Genomic DNA, 25,977 nt, shown 5'->3' with positions numbered 1-25,977 from the left:
GAACAACAAGGAAGACGGTGTAGAGTCTTATAATGTTTTCAATATGTCTTTTATGTGAGTTTTGCTGCACCGGTTCATCCTTGTGTTTGTTTCAAATAACCTTGCTAGCCTAAACCTTGTATCGAGAGGGATTACTTCTCATGCATCCAAAATACTTGAGCCAACCACTATGCCATTTGTGTCCACCATACCTACCTACTACATGGTATTTCTCCGCCATTCCAAAGTAAATTGCTTGAGTGCTACCTTTAAATTTCCATTCTTCACCTTTACAATATATAGCTCATGGGACAAATAGCTTAAAAACTATTGTGGTATTGAATATGTACTTATGCACTTTATCTCTTATTAAGTTGGTTGTTGTGCGATAACCATGTTTCTGGGGACGCCATCAACTATTCTTTGTTGAATATCATGTGAGTTGCTATGCATGTTCGTCTTGTCTGAAGTAAGAGAGATCTACCACCTTATGGTTAAGCATGCATATTATTAGAGAAGAACATTGGGCCGCTAACTAAAGCCATGATTCATGGTGGAAGTTTCAGTTTTGGACATATATCCTCAATCTCATATGAGAAAATTACTAATTGTTGCCACATGCTTATGCATAAAAGAGGAGTCCATTATCTGTTGTCTATGTTGTCCCGGTATGGATGTCTAAGTTGAGAATAATCAATAGCGAGAAATCCGATGCGAGCTTTCTCCTTAGACCTTTGTACAGGCGGCATAGAGCTACCCCTTTGTGACACTTGGTTAAAACATGTGCATTGCGATGATCCCGGTAGTCCAAGCTAATTAGGACAAGGTGCGGGCACTATTAGTATACTATGCATGAGGCTTGCAACTTGTAAGATATAATTTACATGATACATATGCTTTATTACTACCGTTGACAAAATTGTTTCTTGTTTTCAAAATCAAAGCTCTAGCACAAATATAGCAATCGATGCTTTCCTCTTTGAAGGACCATTCTTTTACTTTTATTGTTGAGTCAGTTCACCTATTTCTCTCCATCTCAAGAAGCAAACACTTGTGTGAACTGTGTATTGATTCCTACATATTTGCATATTGCACTTGTTATATTACTTTACATTGACAATATCCATGAGGTATACATGTTACAAGTTGAAAGCAACCGCTGAAACTTAATCTTCCTTTGTGTTGCTTCAATGCTTTTACTATGAATTATTGCTTTATGAGTTAACTCTTATGCAAGACTTATTGATGCTTGTCTTGAAGTACTATTCATGAAAAGTCTTTGCTATATGATTCACTTGTTTACTCATGTCATATACATTGTTTTGATCGCTGCATTCACTACATATGCTTACAAATAGTATGATCAAGGTTATGATGGCATGTCACTCCAGAAATTATCTTTGTTTATCGTTTACCTGCTCGGGACGAGCAGGAACTAAGCTTGGGGATGCTGATACGTCTCCAACGTATCGATAATTTCTTATGTTCCATGCCACATTAATGATGATATCTACATGTTTTATGCACACTTTATGTCATATTCGTGCATTTTCTGGAACTAACCTATTAACAAGATGCCGAAGTGCCGATTCTTTGTTTTCTGCTGTTTTTGGTTTCAGAAATCCTAGTAAAGAAATATTCTCGGAATCGGACGAAATCAACGCCCAGGTTCCTATTTTGCCCGGAAGCATCCAGAACACACGAGAACCGCCAGAGAGGGGGCACAGGGCCACCAAACCCTAGGCCGGCGCGGCCAAGGGGGGGCCGCGCCCCCCTATAGTGTGGGCCCCCCAGAAGTCCACCGACCTTGCCCTTCCGCCTATTTAAAGCCTCCGTCGCGAAAACCCTGATACGTTCGACGAAACCAGAGAAAACCTTCCAGAGCCGCCACCATCGCGAAGCCAAGATCTGGGGGACAGGAGTCTCTGTTCCGGCACGCCGCCGGGACGGGGAAGTGCCCCCGGAAGGCTCCTCCATCAACACCACCGCCATCTTCATCACCGCTGCTGCTCCCATGAGGAGGGAGTAGTTCTCCATCGAGGCTCGGGGCTGTACCGGTAGCTATGTGGTTCATCTCTCTCCTATGTACTTCAATACAATAATCTCATGAGCTGCCTTACATGATTGAGATTCATATGATGATGCTTGTAATCTAAATGTCATTATGCTAGTCAAGTGAAATTTACTTATGTGATCTCCGGAGACTCCTTGTCCCACGTGTGTAAAGGTGACAGTGTGTGCACCGTGTGGGTCTCTTAGGCTATATTTCACAGAATACTTATTCACTGTTATGAATGGCATAGTGAAGTGCTTATTTATATCTCTTTATGATTGCAATGTGTTTTGTATCACAATTTATCTATGTGCTACTCTAGTGATGTTATTAAAGTAGTTTTATTCCTCCTGCACGGTGTAATGGTGACAGTGTGTGCATCCGTGTTAGTACTTGGCGTAGGCTATGATTATGATCTCTTGTAGATTATGAAGTTAACTATTGCTATGATAGTATTGATATGATCTATTCCTCCTTTCTTAGCATGAAGGTGACAGTGTGCATGCTATGTTAGTACTTGGTTTAGTCGAATTGATCTTTCATGCACTCTAAGGTTATTTAAATATGAACATTGAATTGTGGAGCTTGTTAACTCCGGCATTGAGGGTTCGTGTAATCCTACGCAATGGTGTTCATCATCCAACAAGAGGGTGTAGAGTATGCATTTATCTATTCTGTTATGTGATCAAAGTTGAGAGTGTCCACTAGTGAAAGTCTAATCCCTAGGCCTTGTTCCTAAATACTGCTATCGCTGCTTGTTTACTGTTTTACTGCGTTACTACTGCTGCGTTACTACTGCTTGTTTACTGTCCTGGGCAAAGCACTTTTCTGGTGCCGTTGCTACTACTCATACTTATTCATACCACCTGTATTTCACTATCTCTTCGCCGAACTACTGCACCTATTAGGTGTGTTGGGGACACAAGAGACTTCTTGCTTTGTGGTTGCAGGGTTGCATGAGAGGGATATCTTTGACCTCTTCCTCCCTGAGATCGATAAACCTTGGGTGATCCACTTAAGGGAAACTTGTTGCTGTTCTACAAACCTCTGCTCTTGGAGGCCCAACACTGTCTACAGGAAAAGGAGGGGGCGTAGACATCAGACACCGCCTCCGCACCACATATCACATGCCATATGTGCGTGCTAGCTATCTGGAAATCCCTGCGGCTTCCTACGGTGTCCCGCCGAATCCGCTGGAAACTGACCGAATTTGAACTAGGGGTACACTTTCCGTCGCTCAATAAATTCCGCGAAAAATGTTTTTAGGTCTATAACACATCACTTTATGTGCTATTTTTTTTCGTTTAGCATGTTGGCGAACGGTGCACCAGCACGTCCGGTACGGCCATTTCGCATCTCCCGAGGGGGCCGTTTTGGCCACATGGCAAGCTGGACGTCATATTTGGATTACTCTAATTTTTAGGTTCAAATGATGATATGGATGTTATATTTAGATTCCTCTCATTTTTCTGATCGATTTAGACATATTATTTGTGGAATTTCAGTTTTTCGATTTAGAGATATTAATTATTCCATATTAAATAAAAAAACCAAAAAATAAAATTATTTTATTGTTATTTAAATTCAATATTATTATTCATTGTTACTTATATATTCATTGTTGTTTACTTAAGTAATTTTTTGGAATTCAAAAATAAAGAGTTGTGACATCACGGTCCAAGGTGACGAGGCGGTTCCTCGGCAATGCCCACCATGAGGGGCTTGGGTTTTAGAGAAAGGCGACGACGGAAGTTCCGGGAGCGAGGCGGTACACGACGTACCCAGGTTCACGCCCCCGCGGTGGAGGGTCGCTATGTCCTGCTAGCAATCCACTATATGAATATATGAGTACAGGGGGCCGCCATAGGCGGAGTTGTTGGATCTAGTCTAGTTCTAATCCGCGGGTTGCGGTGTCTAGGCGTGTTGCCTCTAAAATTATGTTTCTGATTGTGTGTGTCTAAGGGGTGCCCCTGCCTGGCTTTATATATCAGCCAAGCTAGGGTTTACAAGAGTCCTAGTAGGATTCATATTGGAGTCTTCTTTCCTTGTAGTCCAAGTTGAGGCGCGTGCAGGTCCATCTTGTCGAGTCCTCGTGCTGGTCCACCTTCATAGTTTGCACCGGGTATGGCAATGTCGAGTACCCGAAGGGTTATGCCCACGTCACAAGGGTTAATAGGGTTGATAGACTATTATTATCAGTAAGGTGTCAATTCTTTAAGGGAAGCTTATCCGAATGGAACCAAGAAGTTAAGCGTGCTGAGGTTGGAGTAGTGTGAGGATGGGTGACCGGCTAGGTGGGTGAAAGATAAACAAGTAAAAAAAAGGAAAAAAAATAGTGTAAAAAAATTAAAATTTTAAAAAATTTAAAACTCTATGTCGGCATATAAAAAAATTATTTTTTTTTTCGAATTTTTTTTTTTGAATTTTTTTTGGAAAAATGAAAATTCAAATTTTTAAAATTTGTATGTCGACGGTTTTGCCGGCGGCGTAGCGTGCTACGCCGAGGACCGGGCTACGCCGACGGCAATATTATCTATGCCGAGGGACCTAAACACCGACGCCATACGCCGAGGGCTGCCGTCGGCGTAGCCTACGCCAAGGGCCAGGCGTGGCTAAGCCGAGGGCAGCTGGCCGTCGGCGTATGCGTCCATTCCTGTAGTGTTATTTGTTTTATATATCTGTATAATAATTTTGTGAACATATCATTTGTACAAATCATTGTTAAAAATCTAAGTTATTAACCAGTAAAATTTAACCACATCTTATATTTTGGGATGGGAGTATAACCCTTGCAACTAGATCGTATCGAGCCAAACCAAATTCGTGGTCATGCTTTGGTCTTTCATGGGCTTTTGCGTATGTACTTCCTAAAATTGATCTTGGTTGTTGTGCAAATGGGTTGGGTGGTCATGAACATGAAAATCACTTTTAATGAGATTTCATCGAAACTCACTGAATTTCAGTTATTTCAGTAGGACCCAAAATAATTAGCTTCTCGTCAAAATATTTCACACAAATTCAAAATTATTTTGCAAAATTTAAATAGAAAATGTTGGCTCTTTGGCCGAATCGAAAACCGAAGTAAAAAAAATAGTGATTTCAACCTAGCAAAAAAATGAAACTAAAATTCAAAACCACGGTCATGATACTACCCAAAGCATGGTCATGAGACTATCCGAACCACCCGTCTAATGTGTACGGTTTCAACTGACGTGGGCATAACCCTTCGGGTACTCGACATTGCCATACCCGATGCAAACTATGAAGCTGGACCAACACAAGGACTCAACAAGCTGGACCTGCACGCGCCTCAACTTGGACTACAAGGAAAGAAGACTCCAATATGAATCCTACTAGGACTCTTGTAAACCCTAGCTTGACTGATATATAAAGCCAGACAGGGGCACCCCTTAGGACACGCACAATCAGAAGCATAATCATAGAGGCGACACGCCTAGACACCGCAACCCGCGGATTAGAACTAGACTAGATCCAACAACTCCGCCTATGGCGGCCCCCTGTATACATATATTCATATAGTGGATTGCTAGCAGGACGTAGCGATCCTCCACCGTGGGGACGTGAACCTGGGTACGTCGTGTACCGCCTCGCTCCCGGAACCTCCGTCGTCGCCTTTCTCTAAAAACCCAAGCCCCTCATGATGGGCATTGCCGAGGAACCGCCTCGTCAATTGGCGCCGTCTGTGGGAATGCGAAGATTGGATTTCGTTATCCGGGCGGGATCCGTCAAGTTCATCATCAACAAACCCTGAAAATTTTCAAGTTCGTCAACAGCATCGTCGACGTGATCAGAGAATCAGAAGATTTAGATCATGCCACCTGTATTCATCATCACCGATAAGCAGCCGATAGATCGGCTGGATCTTCATTGTCATCACGAAGCATCAGGCAGTCGAATCCGCTCAGCATCAATCCCCAATCACGCGTAGGTTGGCTGCCAGTCCCGTCAAATCAATTGAAGTGATCGGTCACAAGGTTTCGCAAAAAAAGGAAAGTGCAGTACTGACCGGCAAGGCTCAGAAGGGAAGGCAAAAAATACACCTGCGCAGCAAGCAAACCGGATCAGATCCAAAAAAGATAACGGCTTGGTCATGTGTATCATGTTCTCACGCATCTGAAGTTCCACGAGAGGAAAGGATGTGCTCTTCAGGAATTGAAGAGCCGATTAATTTCTACTAAGAAACAAACTGCTTGAATCTGTACTGCTATATGAAGTCAACTAACAATATTAAGATGAGCAACCACATCAGTTTCGGAGCAGATATCACAAGTTAATCAGGGACAACCATCCGATACAAATATAATCAGATCGGAACAAGCTTCAACTGCTTCACTGCGCATAGTCGTCACGCTCGGGGCTCGCTCGTTGCATCACGGACTTGATTCATTCGGGAGCTCGCCCTTCGACTGCCCTGCTCGGCTGACCGCGCCCGCCATCGTGCACTCTTCTTATTCGGGGGCTCGCCTGCCGCGGACCCGACATTACGGACCCGATATGTTCAGATGCTCACCCGCAGCGGATCGGCTATGTCAACCGCGTCCTCTTCATCGGCCACGTCAGCTAGGCGCCGCGTGGACTCTCTTGGATGGCGGAATTATTTCGGCTGCGCCTGCCGCGTGGACTATCTCTGGCCGCAGAATTATTTCGGTTGCGCCTGCCGCATGGACTATCTCTAGCAGCGGAATTGTTTCGGCTGCGCCTGCCGCATGGACTATCTCTGGCCGCGGAATTATTTCGGCTGCGCCTGCCGTATGGACTATCTCTGGCCGCGGAATTATTTCGGCTGCGCCCGCCGCATGAATTATCTTGGATGGCACAATTATTTCGACTGCGCCTGCAGAACTAAGTGTTCCTCTTCCTTTCGCCACACCCGATGATTGGGGAGGCGTCATTACATCGTTACCTCCAGTACTCTCGATTACTCGGTGGATTTATTTTCCCCGAATCAGTGGATTTATTTTCTCCATCATCTATGATTACTCGATGGACTTATCTTCTTCGGCTCTGGATATATCTCCTCCCGATGCACTCTCGGGTTGGTGGATTCATCATCTGGAATATTCAATGGATATCATCTTATTTAATATCGACCCGATGCGATCCCATCGGGAGCGCCGAAATTACTCGGGGGCTCCTGGAATATCTTCGAGCTATTGCGATTACTCCCATCGGGAGCGCCGGTGTGCTGGAATTATTACTCCCATCGGGAGCGCCGGTGTATTGGAATTCAAGAAGATATGAAGACTATTACTCCCATCGGGAGCGCTGATACGTCTCCAACGTATCTATAATTTCTGATGTTCCATGCTTGTTTTATGACAATACCGACATGTTTTGTTCACACTTTATGTCATTATTATGCGTTTTCCAGAACTAACCTATTGACGAGATGCCGAAAGGCCAGTTGCTGTTTTCTGCTGTTTTTGGTTCCAGAAAGGCTGTTCGGGCAATATTCTCGGAATTGGACGAAATCAACGCCAAACCTCCTATTTTTCCCGGAAGGCTCCAGAACACCGAAGAAGAGTCGGAGAGGAGCCAGGGGGGCCCCACACCATAGGGCCGCGCGGGCCAGACCCTGGCCGCGCCGGCCTAGGGTGAGGCCACCCTGTCAGCCCTCCTGTGCCGCCTCTTCGCCTATATAACCCCTTTCGACCTAAAAACGCAGTACCAATTGACGAAACTCCAGAAAGACTCCAGGGGCGCCGCCACCGTCGCGAAACTCCAATTCGGGGGACAGAACTCTGTTCCGGCACCCTGCCGGGACGGGGAATTGCCCCCGGAGCCATCTCCACCGCCGTCTTCACCGCCATCTTCACCGCCATCGCTGCCTCCATGATGAGGAGGGAGTAATCCACCCCCGAGGCTGAGGGCTCCGCTGTAGCTATGTGGTTAATCTCTCTCCCATGTACTTCAATACAATAATCTCATGAGCTGCTTTACATGATTGAGATTCATATGAGTTTTGTATCACTATTCCTCTATGTGCTACTCTAGTGATGTTATTAAAGTAGTCTATTCCTCCTGTACGGTGTAATGTGGACAGTGTGTGCACCGTGTAGTACTTGGCGTATGCTATGATCGTGATCTCTTGTAGATTGTGAAGTTAACTATTACTATGATGGTATTGACGTGATCTATTTGGTTATGTTGATCTATCTTGCACTCTAAGGTTATTTAAATATGAACATTGAATATTGTGGAGCTTGTTAACTCCGGCATTGAGGGTTCGTGTAATCCTACGCAATGGTGTTCATCATCCAACAAGAGAGTGTAGAGTATGCATCTATCTATTCTGTTATGTGATCAATGTTGAGAGTGTCCACTAGTGAAAGTAGGATCCCTAGGCCTTGTTCCTAAATACTGCTATCGCTGCTTGTTTACTGTTTTACTGCGTTTCTATTGTCTGCCATATTACCACCATCAACTATACACCAATCCTGGACAGCAAAGCACTTTTCTGGTGTTGTTGCTACTGCTCATATATATTCATACCACCTGTATTTCACTATCTCTTCGCCGAACTAGTGCACCTATTAGGTGTGTTGGGGACACAAGAGACTTCTTGCTTTGTGGTTGCAGGGTTGCTTGAGAGGGATATCTTTGACCTCTTCCTCCCTGAGATCGATAAACCTTGGGTGATCCACTTAAGGGAAATTTGCTGCTGTTCTACAAACCTCTGCTCTTGGAGGCCCAACACTGTCTACAAGAATAGAAGCTCCCGTAGATATCAAGCACTTTTCTGGCGCCGTTGCCGGGGAGGAAAGGTAAAAGGCACTCATACTCCGGTTCCAGGTAACAATACTTTTCTGGCGCCATTGTGTTTGTGCTCGAAGCTATTTCCTTTAGATCCTGCAATAGCATCTTTTTGTTTCTTGTTTACACTAGTTAGGCACAATGGAAAACAACAAAAAAATTGGTGAGCTTTTTAATCTTTTTCCTGATTTAGAATTGTTTGATGCGAAAATTAAAAAACCTATGGAACCTTATTTGCATGCTAGTAGCGATGTTATTAGTATGAATGCAATTACTGCTAATGCTATGGAGAAGTCTAAGCTTGGGGAAGCTAGTTTTTGTGATCTTTTTAGCTTCCCATCTTTAGGGGAGAAAATTTGCTCTGATAATACTTTATCTCCCATATGCAATAACTCTAATGATGCTTGTGATATTTTAAATGCACCTACTGAAAGTATTCCGTATAAAATACCTATGAAAATTATTGAACGTGTTATGGATAACCACTATAAAGGGGATGGAACTGTCCACCCTAGAGATCATTTACTGTTTTTGCATGAATTATGCGGGTTATTCAAGTGTGCAGGTATCTCTATGGATGAAGTGAGGAAGAAGCTATTCTCTGTTTCGCTGTCTTGTAAAGCGGCACATTGGTATAAATTGTTGGAGAATAGTCATTCTCTTGGTTGGGAGGAAATTACATCTCTCTTTTATTCTAAATTTGATCCTCCTCATGAGGTGCATATTGATAGGAATTATATTTATAACTTTTATCCTCGTGATGGAGAGAGTATTTCTCAAGCGTGGGGGAGATTGAAATCACTAATGCTCAAATGTCCCATTCATGAGCTCCCCCGTAATGTTATTGTTAACAATTTTTATGCGAGGCTTTCAGGACAACATAAGGACTATCTGGACGCATGTTCGGAGGGATCTTTCACAAGCAAGGAGGGTGAAGCTAGGTGGGATCTTCTTGATCGGATTGAGGACAACGCTGAAGGATGGGAGAACGACAAAGGTAAAGAGTCAGGTATAAATTATGATTATGAATGCATTGAAGCTTTTATGGATACCGATAAATTTCGAAATATGAGTGCTACTTATGGTCTTGACTCTCAAGTTGCTGCAAATCTTTATAAAGCCTTTGCTTCTCATTTTGAATTACCTAAAAAGAATTTTGATAAATATCATGAACCTTTTAAAGAGGCTTGCATGAAGAATGAAATTGTTGATTATTGCAATAAGCATGCTCAAACTCCTAAGAATGCTATTTCCTATAAGCATGTTAATTTTTGTGGAATACATAGACCTTGTGGAATTAATCAAATCAAAGATGAATATTGTATCCATCATGCTAATGAAAAAACTAGAAAGTGGTTTAGGGCTCTAGATGATCTTGGTAAAAAAGTTTGTGCCCTCTATCCTTTTATTTGTGAAGTTTGCCATGAAGTGGGTCATTTTAATTTTCAATGCTCCTCCAATGATAATTTGAACCCAATGAGTGCTGCAAATTTGTATTGTGATGATGAAATTACTCCTAATCAGCATGATGAACTTACTTTATTTTTGGGTGTGAAGAACTGTCGAGAAAAATCTCTTTGTTACATATGAGTGATCTTGATATTGATGATGTCCTGCATGGGTGTTTTTCTTATTGCATTGATAATAGCCATACAAATACTTACATACAAAATATTTTAGAAGATGACACCTTGCCAAAATATGATAGGACCGCTGTGTGTTTTCAACTAATTAATGAAAAGGAGGGATCCTCCCAAGTTTCTTCTATTGTTTTTGAAAGTAAATCAGGTTATGCGGACAAGCCACCCTTCAAGCCTCTTCCTCCTAAAGAAGGGAACAAGGAGAAGGAAGAGAAGAAGAAGAAAAAAAGAACGAAGAAGAAGAAGAAGGAGAATAAAAAGAAAGAGGTAACGGCGTATCCCCGCATGAATGAGATAACGCTAGGTAACCGTAAGTATGTTGCTCCTAACGATTATTGTGATAATGAATCTGAATACGATGATCTTCCTATGCCCTTTACATACATTAGCAATCATGATTTGAATGAGCACACTACTTTTGATATTGCAAATCTCTGGGAAATTAATTCTGAAAATGATGATGATAATAATTGCCATAGTGTCAGTGCTATCCATGCTTCCTCCCATAATGATATAGAAAGCTCTAAGCTTGGGGAAGAGGTGTTTGAAAATCCTTTAGCTACTGGTCATTATGTTCTTGATACATCTCCTTCTAATAACAATGATGGTGTGGACACAGATAAACCGACTGTGAAAGATAACTATTCTATTTCCTATGATGACACTGTGCCTCCGATCTCTGATGATTATTACAAAGAATGCTATGATATAGGTTCTAACTATCCTTATGAAACTTGTCATAGTCATGATTGGGTTACCAAAAACAATTCCCTTAATATGCAACTTGTTTACCATGTTCAAATTCTTGATAATAATCCTGCTCCAATTACTATTAATGAAAAGAACTCTCCTTATGCCAAATTTAATGATACTTCTATGCATATGAACCATGATAAGAATGTTTTAAGTGATGGGTATATTGTGGATTTCATCAATGATGCTACTGAAAGTTATTATGAGAGAGGGAAATATGGTTATATGCATCTTAATAATATTAAGTTTCCCCTCTTTATGTTGAGAATCTTGAAGTTACTCGTGTTTTATCCTCTTATGCTTGTCACTTTGTTCTTCATGAATTCATTTGTGTACAAGATTCCTCTGCATAGGAAGCATGTTAGGCTTAAATGTGTTTTGAATTTGCCTCTTGAAGCTCTCTTTTGCTTCAAATACTATTTCTTGCGAGTGCATCACCAAAACTGCTGAGCCCATCTTAATGGCTATAAAGAAAGAACTTCTTGGGAGATAACCCATGTATTATTTTTCTACAGTACTTTGTTTTATATTTGTGTCTTGGAAGTTGTTTACTACTGTAGCAACCTCTCCTTATCTTATTTTTGTGTTTTGTTGTGCCAAGTAAAGTCGTTGATAGAAAAGTTCATACTAGATTTGGATTACTGCGCAAAAACAGATTTCTTTGCTGTCACGAATCTGGGCTAAATTCTCTGTAGGTAACTCAGAAAATTAAGCCAATTTACGTGAGTGATCCTCAGATATGTACGCAACTTTCATTAAATTTGAGCATTTTCATTTGAGCAAGTATGGTGCCCCAATAAAATTCGTCAATACGAACTGTTCTGTTTTTGACAGATTCTGCCTTTTATTTCGCATTGCCAGTTTTGTTATGTTCGATGGATATTTCGATTCCATTGACTTTCAGTAGCTTTGTGCAATGTCCAGAAGTGTTAAGAATGATTATGTCACCTCTGAACATGTATATTTTGATTGTGCACTAACCCTCTAATGAGTTTGTTTCGAGTTTGGTGTGAAGGAAGTTTTCAAGGGTCAAGACAGGAGGATGATATACTACGATCAAGAAGAGTGAAAAGTCTAAGCTTGGGGATGCCCCGGTGGTTCACCCCTGCATATTTCAAGAAGACTCAAGCGTCTAAGCTTGGGGATGCCCAAGGCATCCCCTTCTTCATCGATAAATTATCAGGTTCCTTCTCTTGAAACTATATTTTTATTCGGTCACATCTTATGTACTTTACTTGGAGTGTCTGTGTGCTTTTGTTTTTGTTTTTGTTTGAATAAATGCTTGTGTGGGAGAGAGACACGCTCCGCTGGTTCGTATGAACACATGTGTTCTTAGCTTTTAATTTTCATGGCGAAGGTTGAAACTGCTTCGTTAATTATTATATGGTTGGAAACGGAAAATGCTACATGTAGTAATTGGTAGAATGTCTTGGATAATTTGATACTTGGCAATTGTTGTGCTCTTGTTTAAGCTCTTGCATCATATACTTTGCACCTATTAGTGAAGAAATACATAGAGCTTGTTAAAATTTGGTTTGCATGAGTGGTTTCTCTAGAGTCTAGATATTTTCTAGAGAGGTGTTTGAACAACAAGGAAGACGATGTATAGTCTTATAATGCCTGTAATATGTCTTTTATATAAGTTTTGATGTACTAGTTTATGCTTGTGTTTGCTTCAAACAACCTTGCTAGCCTAAGCCTTGTATCGAGAGGGAACACTTCTCATGCATCCAAAATACTTGAGCCAAACACTATGCCATTTGTGTCCACCATACCTACCTACTACATGGTATTTCTCCGCCATTCCAAAGTAAATTGCTTGAGTGCTACCTTTAAATTTCCATTCTTCACCTTTACAATATATAGCTCATGGGACAAATAGCCTAAAAACTATTGTGGTATTGAATATGTACTTATGCACTTTATCTCTTATTAAGTTGCTTGTTGTGCGATAACCATGTTCCTGGGGACGCCATCAACTACCTTTTGTTGAATTTCATGTGAGTTGCTATGCATGTTCGTCTTGTCTGAAGTAAGAGCGATCTACCACCTTATGGTTGGAGCATGCATATTGTTAGAGAAGAACATTGGGCCGCTAACTAAAGCCATGATCCATGGTGGAAGTTTCAGTTTTGGACATATATCCTCAATCTCAAATGAGAAAAATAATTGTTGCTACATGCTTATGCATAAAACAGGAGTCCATTATCTGTTGTCTATGTTGTCCCGGTATGGATATCTAAGTTGAGAATAATCAATAGCGAGAAATCCAATGCGAGCTTTCTCCTTAGACCTTTGTACAGGCGGCATAGAGGTACCCCTTTGTGACACTTGGTTAAAACATGTGCATTGCGATGATCCCGGTAGTCCAAGCTAATTAGGACAAGGTGCAGGCACTATTAGTATACTATGCATGAGGATTGCAACTTGTAAGATATAATTTACATGATACATATGCTTTATTACTACCGTTGACAAAATTGTTTCTTGTTTTAAAAATCAAAGCTCTAGCACAAATATAGCAATCGATGCTTTCCTCTTTGAAGGACCTTTCTTTTACTTTTATTGTTGAGTCAGTTCACCTATCTCTCTCCACCTCAAGAAGCAAACACTTGTGTGAACTGTGCATTGATTCCTACATACTTGCTTATTGCACTTGTTATATTGCTTTGCATTGACAACTATCCATGAGATATGCATGTTATAAGTTGAAAGCAACCGCTGAAACTTAATCTTCCATTGTGTTGCTTCAATACCTTTACTAAGAATTTATTGCTTTATGAGTAACTCTTATGCAAGACTTATTGATGCTTGTCTTGAAAGTACTATTCATGAAAAGTCTTTGCTATATGATTCAATTGTTTACTCATTGCATTTACATTATTTTGAATCGCTGCATTCATCTCATATACTTTACAATAGTATGATTAAGATTATGTTGGTAGCATGTCACCTTAGAAATTATCTTTTATCGTTTACCTACTCGAGGACGAGTAGGAACTAAGCTTGGGGATGCTGATACGTCTCCAACGTATCTATAATTTCTGATGTTCCATGCTTGTTTTATGACAATACCGACATGTTTTGTTCACACTTTATGTCATTATTATGCGTTTTCCGGAACTAACCTATTGACGAGATGCCGAAAGGCCAGTTGCTGTTTTCTGCTGTTTTTGGTTCCAGAAAGGCTGTTCGGGCAATATTCTCGGAATTGGACGAAATCAACGCCAAACCTCCTATTTTTCCCGGAAGGCTCCAGAACATCGAAGAAGAGTCGGCGAGGAGCCAGGGGGGCCCACACCATAGGGCCGCGCGGGCCAGACCCTGGCCGCGCCGGCCTAGGGTGAGGCCACCTTGTCAGCCCTCCTGCGCCGCCTCTTCGCCTATATAACCCCTTTCGACCTAAAAACGCAGTACCAATTGACGAAACTCCAGAAAGACTCCAGGGGCGCCGCCACCATCGCGAAACTCCAATTCGGGGGACAGAACTCTGTTCCGGCACCCTGCCGGGACGGGGAATTGCCCCCGGAGCCATCTCCACCGCCGTCTTCACCGCCATCTTCACCGCCATCGCTGCCTCCATGATGAGGAGGGAGTAATCCACCCCCGAGGCTGAGGGCTCCGCTGTAGCTATGTGGTTAATCTCTCTCCCATGTACTTCAATACAATAATCTCATGAGCTGCTTTACATGATTGAGATTCATATGAGTTTTGTATCACTATTCCTCTATGTGCTACTCTAGTGATGTTATTAAAGTAGTCTATTCCTCCTGTACGGTGTAATGTGGACAGTGTGTGCACCGTGTAGTACTTGGCGTATGCTATGATCGTGATCTCTTGTAGATTGTGAAGTTAACTATTACTATGATGGTATTGATGTGATCTATTTGGTTATGTTGATCTATCTTGCACTCTAAGGTTATTTAAATATGAACATTGAATATTGTGGAGCTTGTTAACTCCGGCATTGAGGGTTCGTGTAATCCTACGCAATGGTGTTCATCATCCAACAAGAGAGTGTAGAGTATGCATCTATCTATTCTGTTATGTGATCAGTGTTGAGAGTGTCCACTAGTGAAAGTAGGATCCCTAGGCCTTGTTCCTAAATACTGCTATCGCTGCTTGTTTACTGTTTTACTGCGTTTCTATTGTCTGCCATATTACCACCATCAACTATACACCAATCCTGGACAGCAAAGCACTTTTCTGGTGTTGTTGCTACTGCTCATATATATTCATACCACCTGTATTTCACTATCTCTTCGCCGAACTAGTGCACCTATTAGGTGTGTTGGGGACACAAGAGACTTCTTGCTTTGTGGTTGCAGGGTTGCTTGAGAGGGATATCTTTGACCTCTTCCTCCCTGAGATCGATAAACCTTGGGTGATCCACTTAAGGGAAATTTGCTGCTGTTCTACAAACCTCTGCTCTTGGAGGCCCAACACTGTCTACAAGAATAGAAGCTCCCGTAGACATCAAGCGCCGGTGTGCTGGAATTATTACTCCCATCGGGAGCGCCGGTGTATTGGAATTCAAGAAGATATGAAGACTATTACTCCCATCGGGAGCACCGGTGTGCTGGAATTATTACTCCCATCGGGAGCGCTGGTGTATTGGAATTCAAGAGGAAATGAAGACTTCTTATACCTGAAGTTATCATCTAAAAGCCTCTGAAAATACGAGTGCTGCAATGGATGGTAATCAACGGGGACATTGCTCTTTTCCTTTGCTATAGATGCCTTAAAGAGTGCCGCAAATAGCAAGGATCATGAAGCAACGAAGACCTTACTCTTTTCCTTTGCTATAGATGCCTCAAAGAGTGCCGCAAATAGCAAGGATCATGAAGCAACGAAGACCTTGCTCTTTTCCTTTGCTATAGATGCCTCAAAGAGTGCCGCAAATAGCAAGGATCATGAAGCAACGGGGACCTTGCTATTTTCCTTTGCTATAGATGCCTCAAAGAGTGCCGCAGATAGCAAGGATCATGAAACACGTACGAAAACGACCCACGGTCAAGACATGCATCGGTTGAAAGCAAAGTTGCACATACAACGGGTTTAGCAAGACCTGCAACATGAGCTGATCACTCAAACAATTTGCTGACCAACGAATACACATACGCTTAAACGGGCAATTAAGATTTGCTCCTTCAAAATTTGCCAACGGCATTGACACGGTAAAAGTGCATATATATGTACCTACCGAAAAACTTACAAACAATGGCATCAACGATGCTCAAGGTGCATTGAGATTGCCCCTTGAAATAAACGACAATGTGTCAACGGCACCTAAAGAAAACTATAAACATCGGGTTGCTCGACTTGAGTCTACTCACGGTTGCAAGCATCAGTGCCCAGACTCGGGGGCTACTTCCATCGGGAGCGCTGGACGCGCACCCGATAAAATCATCGGCTCCTCTGGGCCATCATCCAAATCATCGGCTCCTCTGGGCCATCATCCAAATCATCGGCTCCTCTGGGCCATCATCCGAATCATCGGCTCCTCTGGGCCATCATCCGAATCATCAGCTCCTCCGGGCCATCATCTGAATCATCAGCTCCTCCGGGCCATCATCCAAATCATCGGCTCCTCTGGGTCATCATCCAAATCATCGGCTCCTCTGGGATATCATCCAAATCGTCAACTCCTCTATCAGTGAAATCATCAGAGTTATCGACATCATGTTCTCGGAACGCGAGGACATGTACGGTATTTGACTTAGCATTTTTTACACCCTATACATAACTATTTCATATTTATCTATAGGCTCGGGAGCGCTAGTCGCGCACCCGATAAAAAATATGGCAACCTCGCCAACAAAGAAAAAGACGTCGGCATCAACAATCAAGATCTTCGAGTAGTACAACTTGAGTCTATGCGTGGCTGCAAGCATCCGCCCATAGACTCGGGGGCTACTCCCATCGGGAGCGCTTCGCGCACCCGACAGAAAGCAACTTCGACTCTACATCAAGCACAAGATTCAACAGATGATCAAGACATTCGGCGAAGACAACTTTAGTCCCTGCCCGAAGCTTCACTTCGGCCAGACACTCGGGGGCTACTGACGTGGGCATAACCCTTCGGGTACTCGACATTGCCATACCCGATGCAAACTATGAAGCTGGACCAACACAAGGACTCAACAAGCTGGACCTGCACGCGCCTCAACTTGGACTACAAGGAAAGAAGACTCCAATATGAATCCTACTAGGACTCTTGTAAACCCTAGCTTGGCTGATATATAAAGCCAGGCAGGGGCACCCCTTAGGACACGCACAATCAGAAGCATAATCATAGAGGCGACACGCCTAGACACCGCAACCCGCGGATTAGAACTAGACTAGATCCAACAACTCCGCCTATGGCGGCCCCCTGTATACATATATTCATATAGTGGATTGCTAGCAGGATGTAGCGATCCTCCACCGTGGGGACGTGAACCTGGGTACGTCGTGTACCGCCTCGCTCCCGGAACTTCCGTCGTCGCCTTTCTCTAAAAACCCAAGCCCCTCATGGTGGGCATTGCCGAGGAACCGCCTCGTTAACAACCAACGACGCTTGCCTCGATTTTGTATCACCACACATGGGGATTTCTTCTACGGGTCATGCGTCGGCTGTCCGTGTGAGGTTGGATCGTGAGATCGCACATGTATACATCGTCGAGTAGTGGCTTACATTGATCGAATTCTTAAGGGCGCGTTTTAAAGCAAGGGCCCTTTTTGCGCTCCCAAGGGGCAGGCCCTGGGCACATAGCCCATCGAAAACAAGCTCCGTGTCATGTTCAAATCGTTTGGCATAATGTGAATGCCTTTTTTTTGCACCGGGTGGGCAACTACCCCTGATTTGTTTGGTAGGGTGCACACATGTAATTTTGGCTTGGATGATGCAAAGCACTCATCTTTGGTTGCACACATGAGGTTGCTATTGTAACCTCTTGCATTGGAGTGGTGAGGTTACCCAACAACCATGAATACTTACAGTAACCAATATTCGGTTCATCAAAAGGGGGTGGTAATACACAATACCACCCTAACTGACGGTTTCCCAAATGGTTGATGGACCACGAGTAGAACAAGTATAGGTCGTGATGCATCACAAGTCCATCATCGGAGGGTTTACTATATACCTGATGTGCATGTTCACCAAGTCAACATGCTTCAAATAGGCCTAAGATTGAGAAGACGGTGTGTTAGTGCATATCAACATGTGTTAGTGCAGAACAATATGTAGGTTATGAACAAGTCAAACAATAAACAGTGCCATGCTATCTTACCAGGAGGTGCTGACTGAACTTCTCATGGTCATCAATCAGGAAGCATGTGATCTCATTGGTATGTTCCATCTTGCATTCCTCTCTTAGCTTGCATATCTGGGTCCACCTTGTTCTCCATTTCCTGTTGTAGTTGTACATCTTAAGAGTGGTCACTGTGATCCTAGTGAATTCAAGATCATCATTGTTAACTTTCTACATCTGGCTTTCTTTGAAGTCATGGCTAAAACTTTTCACATTCTTCATGAGCTCAACCATCCATTTTAGAACAAACTCGGATAGAGAAGCTTACCAACCCATTGAAGGTGTGCCTCCAAACATAACTAGATCATGCACTATATGGGAAGGATGCAACCAGGACATTTCAATGTTATTCACTGAGGGGGTAGACAGATCAGGGGAGGTAATAGGCATGATCTCATATAGTACACTTACAACGCAATCTCTACCAACGAAGTACACACATGTAACACTATAGATCTAAGCTACAACATCAAGCAATAGCAAAGGTTCGTTACGGTCAGAGAAACAACATTCAGCACCAAGGGTGTGGAAGAGGGAGAATCTGTGAGTACAATCGTCGATGTGCTCGAGGGAGAATCCGGCGGGACCACCGAACCAGTGATCAACGGAGGAGAAGGCAGGCCCTATAATCGAGTACATCGAATGACTATTGGACATCGAGTACACCGAGGGCGGGGCAAAGGGAGAATCCAGTAGTCTGTCCATGGTCGCTGACACCAAACTTGAGGACCTAGTCAGTGAGGAAGCGCCCGTAATATCCATAGAGTTAGAAGGGTGGAAGATCCTGAAGACGGAAAAAATGGTGTATTTGGATTTGGCGGGGAGACTGCCGCACCTAAATACATGGGGGGAAATTCACGATAGGTGACCAAATTTGTTCCGCCATAATTTTTTCGTCGCGCGCGCTCACGACCGATGCCTCTTAATTATGTGAACCATAACGCGGAGGGCGGGCAAGCAAGCATCCAATTGCAAGCACGCAGATGGCGAAGCGGTCGTAGACACTACCAGGTGGTCTGAAGCCATGGGAGAACATGCGAATGGTCCACACTGTTCCACGCCGATGTATTTGTTGTCTAGATTTGTGCCATAGTTAGATCATCGCGGACATGTGGATCCGTTAACATCGGATCGTTGTGCTAAATTTTCCATGTTCTCTGTCAGCCTGGACCATAACAAACATGCCGTGGATCATTTACTTCAGCTCGCTGGAAATAAATATACGTGGTATTGATTGTATTTTTTTTTTTTGGAAAAGGGCTAACAAAAAAAAGTCGACACATATGGATACTATTCCACTACTACGCGGGCCATGGGCCAGGCCACAGATGGGTCCACGGCCACGAGTGAAACATCAAACACCACACCAGCGACAGGGGTAAAGTGGGGGGCACGGCCGACTTCCCGTCTGCGTTGCGCATCAATTCCCGGCCCGTGCATGCTGAACGAGCTTCAGGACTGTCACCTCTACGTGCTCACCTCGCGGCTTCCAGATTATTCGGATGAACCCGTGACCTATATAGCTAGCCATAGCGCGCACGCGGTACGTCCAGAGAAGGCTGCCACGGTAAGCAGTGATCAAGTACAGTCAAGCTAAGCCGCTGGATGCCGACAAGAACACGCAGGATAAAATGGGCCCCTACTCTGTCTTTTCCTTTCTCACTTCTTTCTCGCGATCTTCGCTCAGGAGCGGTACACGAGAGCAAGCCTATCTTCAGCCCCGTCTCTCGAACGGATATCAATCAGATCGGCTGCGTGGGTAGCGTCGACACATGTTGCCGTGTTTCGAGGACGGTTTGGCTAGTTTTTCTCTTCTTTATACAAATTTAATCGTGTTTTTAAATATATAATATAGTAAAGTTTGAACACATAAATAAGTTAGAATGGTTGTCAAAATTGTTGTTTTTGTGATTCTTTAAAAATTATACAACACCTTTTATATCATGTCTATTTGTTCAAATCGTTTGGCGGATGATTTACTTAACATATAACATACCGCATCCAATGAGTGTTACTACTATATTTGGTAATTGGCTAAATATAAAGCTAGGATACGCAGTGTATCAGCTTTTTGCTGGTCCATATGAACGAGTAGAAATGATATTATTTTTAACAGATAAAATGACATTAAGTTTTTACAGGTTATCCGACGAGCTCGCATTGGATACAACTTTGGGCGGGGAGTTTACGATTACTGGGTGCAACCAGATGCTTGCGGTTACACATGATTTCTTTTCCAGGCTATGGCATTGTATTAGTAGGCTTCAAAATGTATAGCGTCTTGTTACTTTACATTTTTTGATGGTTGATTTATATTTTAACCTTGTCTGATCCCTCGGTGTAAATTTATACTTATGTGCTACGATTGAAAAAAATAAAAAAATGCTATTTGCGTCTACTGATGCAAAGACACAGGACTCCCCCTTATTTAGAAAAATAGAGCCAAAACAATGTATACTAGTCAAATAAAATGAAGTTCAATTTCATAAGTGACTATTCCTTTGAGCCTCCATACATGGAGAGAGTCATGGCCCCAGCTCGCCCCTGTTGTCTCTGCCTACGCCAGGTCTTCCCCCTCCAAATCGCTCTTGCTCCCCTCGGGGTTCCGGCGCGAGCCACCCACACAACGCCGTCGATGGCGGCATGGTCGATGCGTCTTTAATGGTTTTGAAATTGAAGATGATGAACTAGGATGTTTTGTTCATAGGAGATGGTCCTATTGGCTGAGAAACTAGGTACCAAGATGAACTCTGCAGCGGTCAAGCCCGCCCGCGCGGACAGACGGTAGAGAAGGGAAACATGCCTTAGGGCATCTCCATCGGCGCGACGCAAACGGTCGCTGAGCGACCATTTTCGTCCGCCGTGACCGGAAATACGTCTGGGGCCTGTTCCAACGGGGCGACGCAAAGTGATCGGGCCGTCCGCGGAGACGCAAACCTGGCCCAAATATGCGCCAGGTTTGCGTCTCCGCGGACGCTTGGCGGTCACGGAAAATGTCCGCTTTGGGTACATCCGGGCCCAGTCGGCAGTGACTAGGTAAGCAAAAGATTTTTTCATTACTATTGATTGGCCAAAAGGACCATCTTTACACAGATGGTTAGTCGAGTTAACCTAAAACTGCAACGGTCGTACCTACTCGCCGTCGCGCGGCCTACACCGGCCTCGGTTACTCGCAGTCGCGCGCCCTACTACTGGCCACCGGAAGGGCTGGCGCCGTCGTCGAAGCGGGAGCGCTTCGCGCACTCCGCGCGTCGCGCACACCGGCGAACAGACATCTCGTCCTGCCGCCTGCGCCGTTCGAGGGCCTCGGCCCGTCTGCGGTCCCACAGGGCCAGCGCTTGGGCCTCCGCTACCTTGGCAGCCGCCGCCTGCCGCCGCCGCCCGGCCTCCTCCTCCTCCGTCGCCGCCCGCGCCTCCTCCTCCTCCGCCGCCGGACCGCCGCCGCGTCCTCGTTCGCCCGGGACCGCCGCTGGATCGCCGCCATGTCGGCGACGAAGCGGGCCCTGTCCCTAGCCGCTGCCGCCACCGCTTCGTCCCTGGCGGCGATGGCGGCCTCCAGCTCGAGGTTCTCCTGCTCGACCCGCATGGGAGAAGGGCCCCTACGCTGGAGCGAGTCCAGGTCGGAGCACATTAACCCCCAGCCATGGCCATCGCATAGCTGTGGGCTTCCTCCTCCGCCAGCCAAGCCTGGCGGCGCTGGGCGTCCCCAGCCAGGGACTCGAAGGACGCGAGCAGAATCCGTTGGTCGCCGGCGCACTCGAAGCGCATGGGCACGGGGACGTCGTCGTCCGCGATGTCGTGGATGACGGCGTCGGCCGGAGGGGCCGCGATGGCCGCCGCGCCTCCACGAGCTCAGCCCTGGCGTCGGCGAGCTCGGCCATGGCGTTGGCGATCTCCGCCCTGGTCGCCGCGAGGCGCCCTTCCGCGCGCTCTGCCGCCTTCGCCTCCGCCTCCGCGACCTCCGCCTCCGCCGCCGCCACCTCCAGGTCCAGCTGCTGCGCCTCAACGCCGGCGGCGGCTACCTCGTCCTCCTCCTCCGGGTGGAGCTGGCGGCACATGTGAACAACACGCTCCCAATTCATGTGGTCGGCCATGGATGGATGGTAGCTTGAGGTGTGCCCGTCGCCCCCGCCGGTGTCCACCATATATAGCCACGGCGGGGCGGGAAACGGCGTTGGCGCGCAGGGCGTTTCCCGCGCGCGCGAAACGCTGGCGAAACTTGCCGATGTATTCGGCATGCGCGGGAACGATCGTCATCGCGCGGGAACAGTTAATCGCCGGCGGCAGTCCTCGACGGGACGTAAAACGCCATTAGCGACCTTGTCGGCACCGCTGGAGGTACCCAAGACGCAAACGGTCGCCCTGGACCACATCGCGTCCGCGGGCCGACGCAAACGGACATTTCGAACATCCGAAATGCGTCGGCCATCGCATCTAATGCACCGCCAATGCTAAACACCACATGCGATTTACCATGCCGGTGCAGCCCGTGCACATGCATGGATAACCCCCAGAGCCACATCGATCACGGAATGGCCGGAACATCATCACAGCGCAAGGACCAAAACATCATCACAACGCAAGGACCAACGCCACACGCGTCAAGGAAGAAGAGGGATGCCAGATCAGGGTGCAAATCCCGTAATATGCGCCAGTTACTTACAAAGAGACACAATTATAAGCTGCAAACACTACAGGAATGGCCGGAGACGCCGACGGCCAAACCCTACGCCGAGGGCATTTTATCGGGGCCATTGGCGTATGGCCTCGCCGGGGCAGCGTCGGAAGACGACCGTCGGCGTATACTTGCCGTCGGCGTAGAGGTTGCTACGCCGAGGGCAGCCGTCGGCGTCTACCTGGCCCTCGGCGTAGACACCAGTATAGGGCCTGCTCCATCCGCGCCGTCACTGCCCTCTCACGGCGTCAGGTAAGACGCCGAGGGCTACCCTCGGCATAGGGCATGGCCCCCCTATGCCGACGGCCACCCTCGGCATATAGCTTTTTTTTCTTTTTTTCTTTTTTCTCTCTCTCATATTACTTTATATTATGTTTCTATTATTTATTTACTAGTATGAATTATGTAAAAAAGGTTCTATTTTTTAAGAATTCGTAGATGGCATATATGTAGGTCCCACGGGTGACGCTCTTCGCAGACGGGTCAACTGGAGCCACTAGGCCCAACTTCTGCTATCGATGTACATATGTCCTTAAACATTTAGGAACAATTCCATCGCTAACCCTAACTCCAACCCTAACCCTAACCAAGGCCATTCCCGCCCTAGGGTTTCCCGCTTCTGCGGGCCAACTTTCTATTTTGCGAACATTTTGGTAACCCTAAACCTCACCCGGATCCTATCCCTAACCCTAACCATAGGGGTAGATCTGCGGGGTCCCCGCCCTAGGGTTTGGCTAACCTTGCCTGTACCCGGCGTTGACGATTTCCGCATACATGGGCTAGCACTTGGTAAAATTCAGGGTCTATATGTGGAAACTCCCCCCACGGCTCAAACGGAGCCTATTTTATGGTAAAGTATGCCCAACCTATGGTTTCCATGTACATATGTCCTAAACAAAGCAAAACAAATAAAAAAGTCCACTGGTAAACCCTCGCACGGAGAAAGCTATAGGGGTAGATCTGCGGGGTCCCCGTCCTAGGGTTTTCCAAGATACAGACCACCGGAGCGTCGGAATCGCTGGAAAACTTGTGTGTGTCCACATGACATGCACAAAAGTGATTTGAGATGGTTTTATATCCAAGGATACCCCCCAAGGTGTGTCCGGCTTCTCGGACAGGGGGTTCCTACACTTAGGTAGATTCTGGATGTATAGGGGGGAACTCCCTCGGAGGTGAACTGGAGAGAAAAGTGATACATTTAAGAACTTAAGACTCACACACGATACAAAACACTTAAATAACTAGACCCACACACATACCAAAGCGCTTAAAGAACTAGACCCACACACTAACCGAAACACTTAAAAAACTACACCCACACACAGGAACCAAAACACTTAAAGAAACTACACCCACACAGGAACCAAAACACTTAAAGAACTAGACCCACACACAAACCAAAACATTTAAAGAAACTACACCCACACACGAACAAAGCACTTAACACTGGGTCGACGCATGACCCGCTAGACACACGGACTCGACACACACACATATTAATCAGAGAAGTCGAAATCTTCATCCTCGCTGGGGGTGTCCTCTGAAGCGGTGGTTATGAGGTTCCACGACCACCGTTCATCATTCGTAAGGAAGTGGTCCCATTCATAAGGTAAAAATGGTGAACAAATTACTTTGCAGCTAGTAACCTCGTCTCGGTCTAATGCTTATTTTCTACTTTCAGCGAATTCACGGATGAAATGTGGCCGTATGATGAATTGCCTCAACCCTCGGAGATGGACACTCTACTGAAAGAGGGTGCTCCCGGAATTAATAAAAACTTTGTGTCATGGTTCATGGAAAAAGTAATTTCTAACCTGTCCTCTTACATTGCAACATGTGACTTGTCCCTCTTATTACACGTAACTAATGCACACAACAAATTTGGAATGTTCTTGTAGGGCCGTGAGAGAAACGTTGATATGATATATGAGTTGAAATGTGTTTCCCAAGGTTGTAGCCGTGAGGTGACCAAGTATGAGAAGTATGATGTGAATGGGTTTCGCTTCCTGATGTCTACGCCCCCTCCTTTTCCTGTAGACAGTGTTGGGCCTCCAAGAGCAGAGGTTTGTAGAACAGCAGCAAGTTTTCCCTTAAGTGGATCACCCAAGGTTTATCGAACTCAGGGAGGAAGAGGTCAAAGATATCCCTCTCATGCAACCCTGCAACCACAAAGCAAGAAGTCTCTTGTGTCCCCAACACACCTAATAGGTGCACTAGTTCGGCGAAGAGATAGTGAAATACAGGTGGTATAAATAAGCAGCAACGGCACCAGAAAAGTGCTTTGCCCTGGACAGTAAACAAGCAGTAGTAACGCAGCAGTAGTAACGCAGTAAAACAGTAAACAAGCAACGATAGCAGTATTTAGGAACAAGGCCTAGGGATCATACTTTCACTAGTGGACACTCTCAACATTGATCACATAACAGAATAGATAAATGCATACTCTACACTCTTTTGTTGGATGATGAACACCACTAACTGTGTAGGATTACACGAACCCTCAATGCCGGAGTTAACAAGCTCCACAATATTCAATGTTCATATTTAAATAACCTTAGAGTGCATGAAAGATCAACACGACTAAACCAAGTACTAACATAGCATGCACACTGTCACCTTCACACTATGTAGGAGGAATAGATCACATCAATACCATCATAGCAATAGTTAACTTCATAATCTACAAGAGATCATAATCATAGCCTACGCCAAGTACTAACACGGATGCACACACTGTCACCATTACACCATGCAGGAGGAGTAAAACTACTTTAATAACATTACTAGAGTAGCACATAGATAAATTGT

Source organism: Lolium perenne, chromosome 5, assembly GCF_019359855.2.
Source record: "Lolium perenne isolate Kyuss_39 chromosome 5, Kyuss_2.0, whole genome shotgun sequence".
Taxonomy (NCBI): domain Eukaryota; kingdom Viridiplantae; phylum Streptophyta; class Magnoliopsida; order Poales; family Poaceae; genus Lolium; species Lolium perenne.
Note: the sequence above shows the minus strand (reverse complement) of the source record.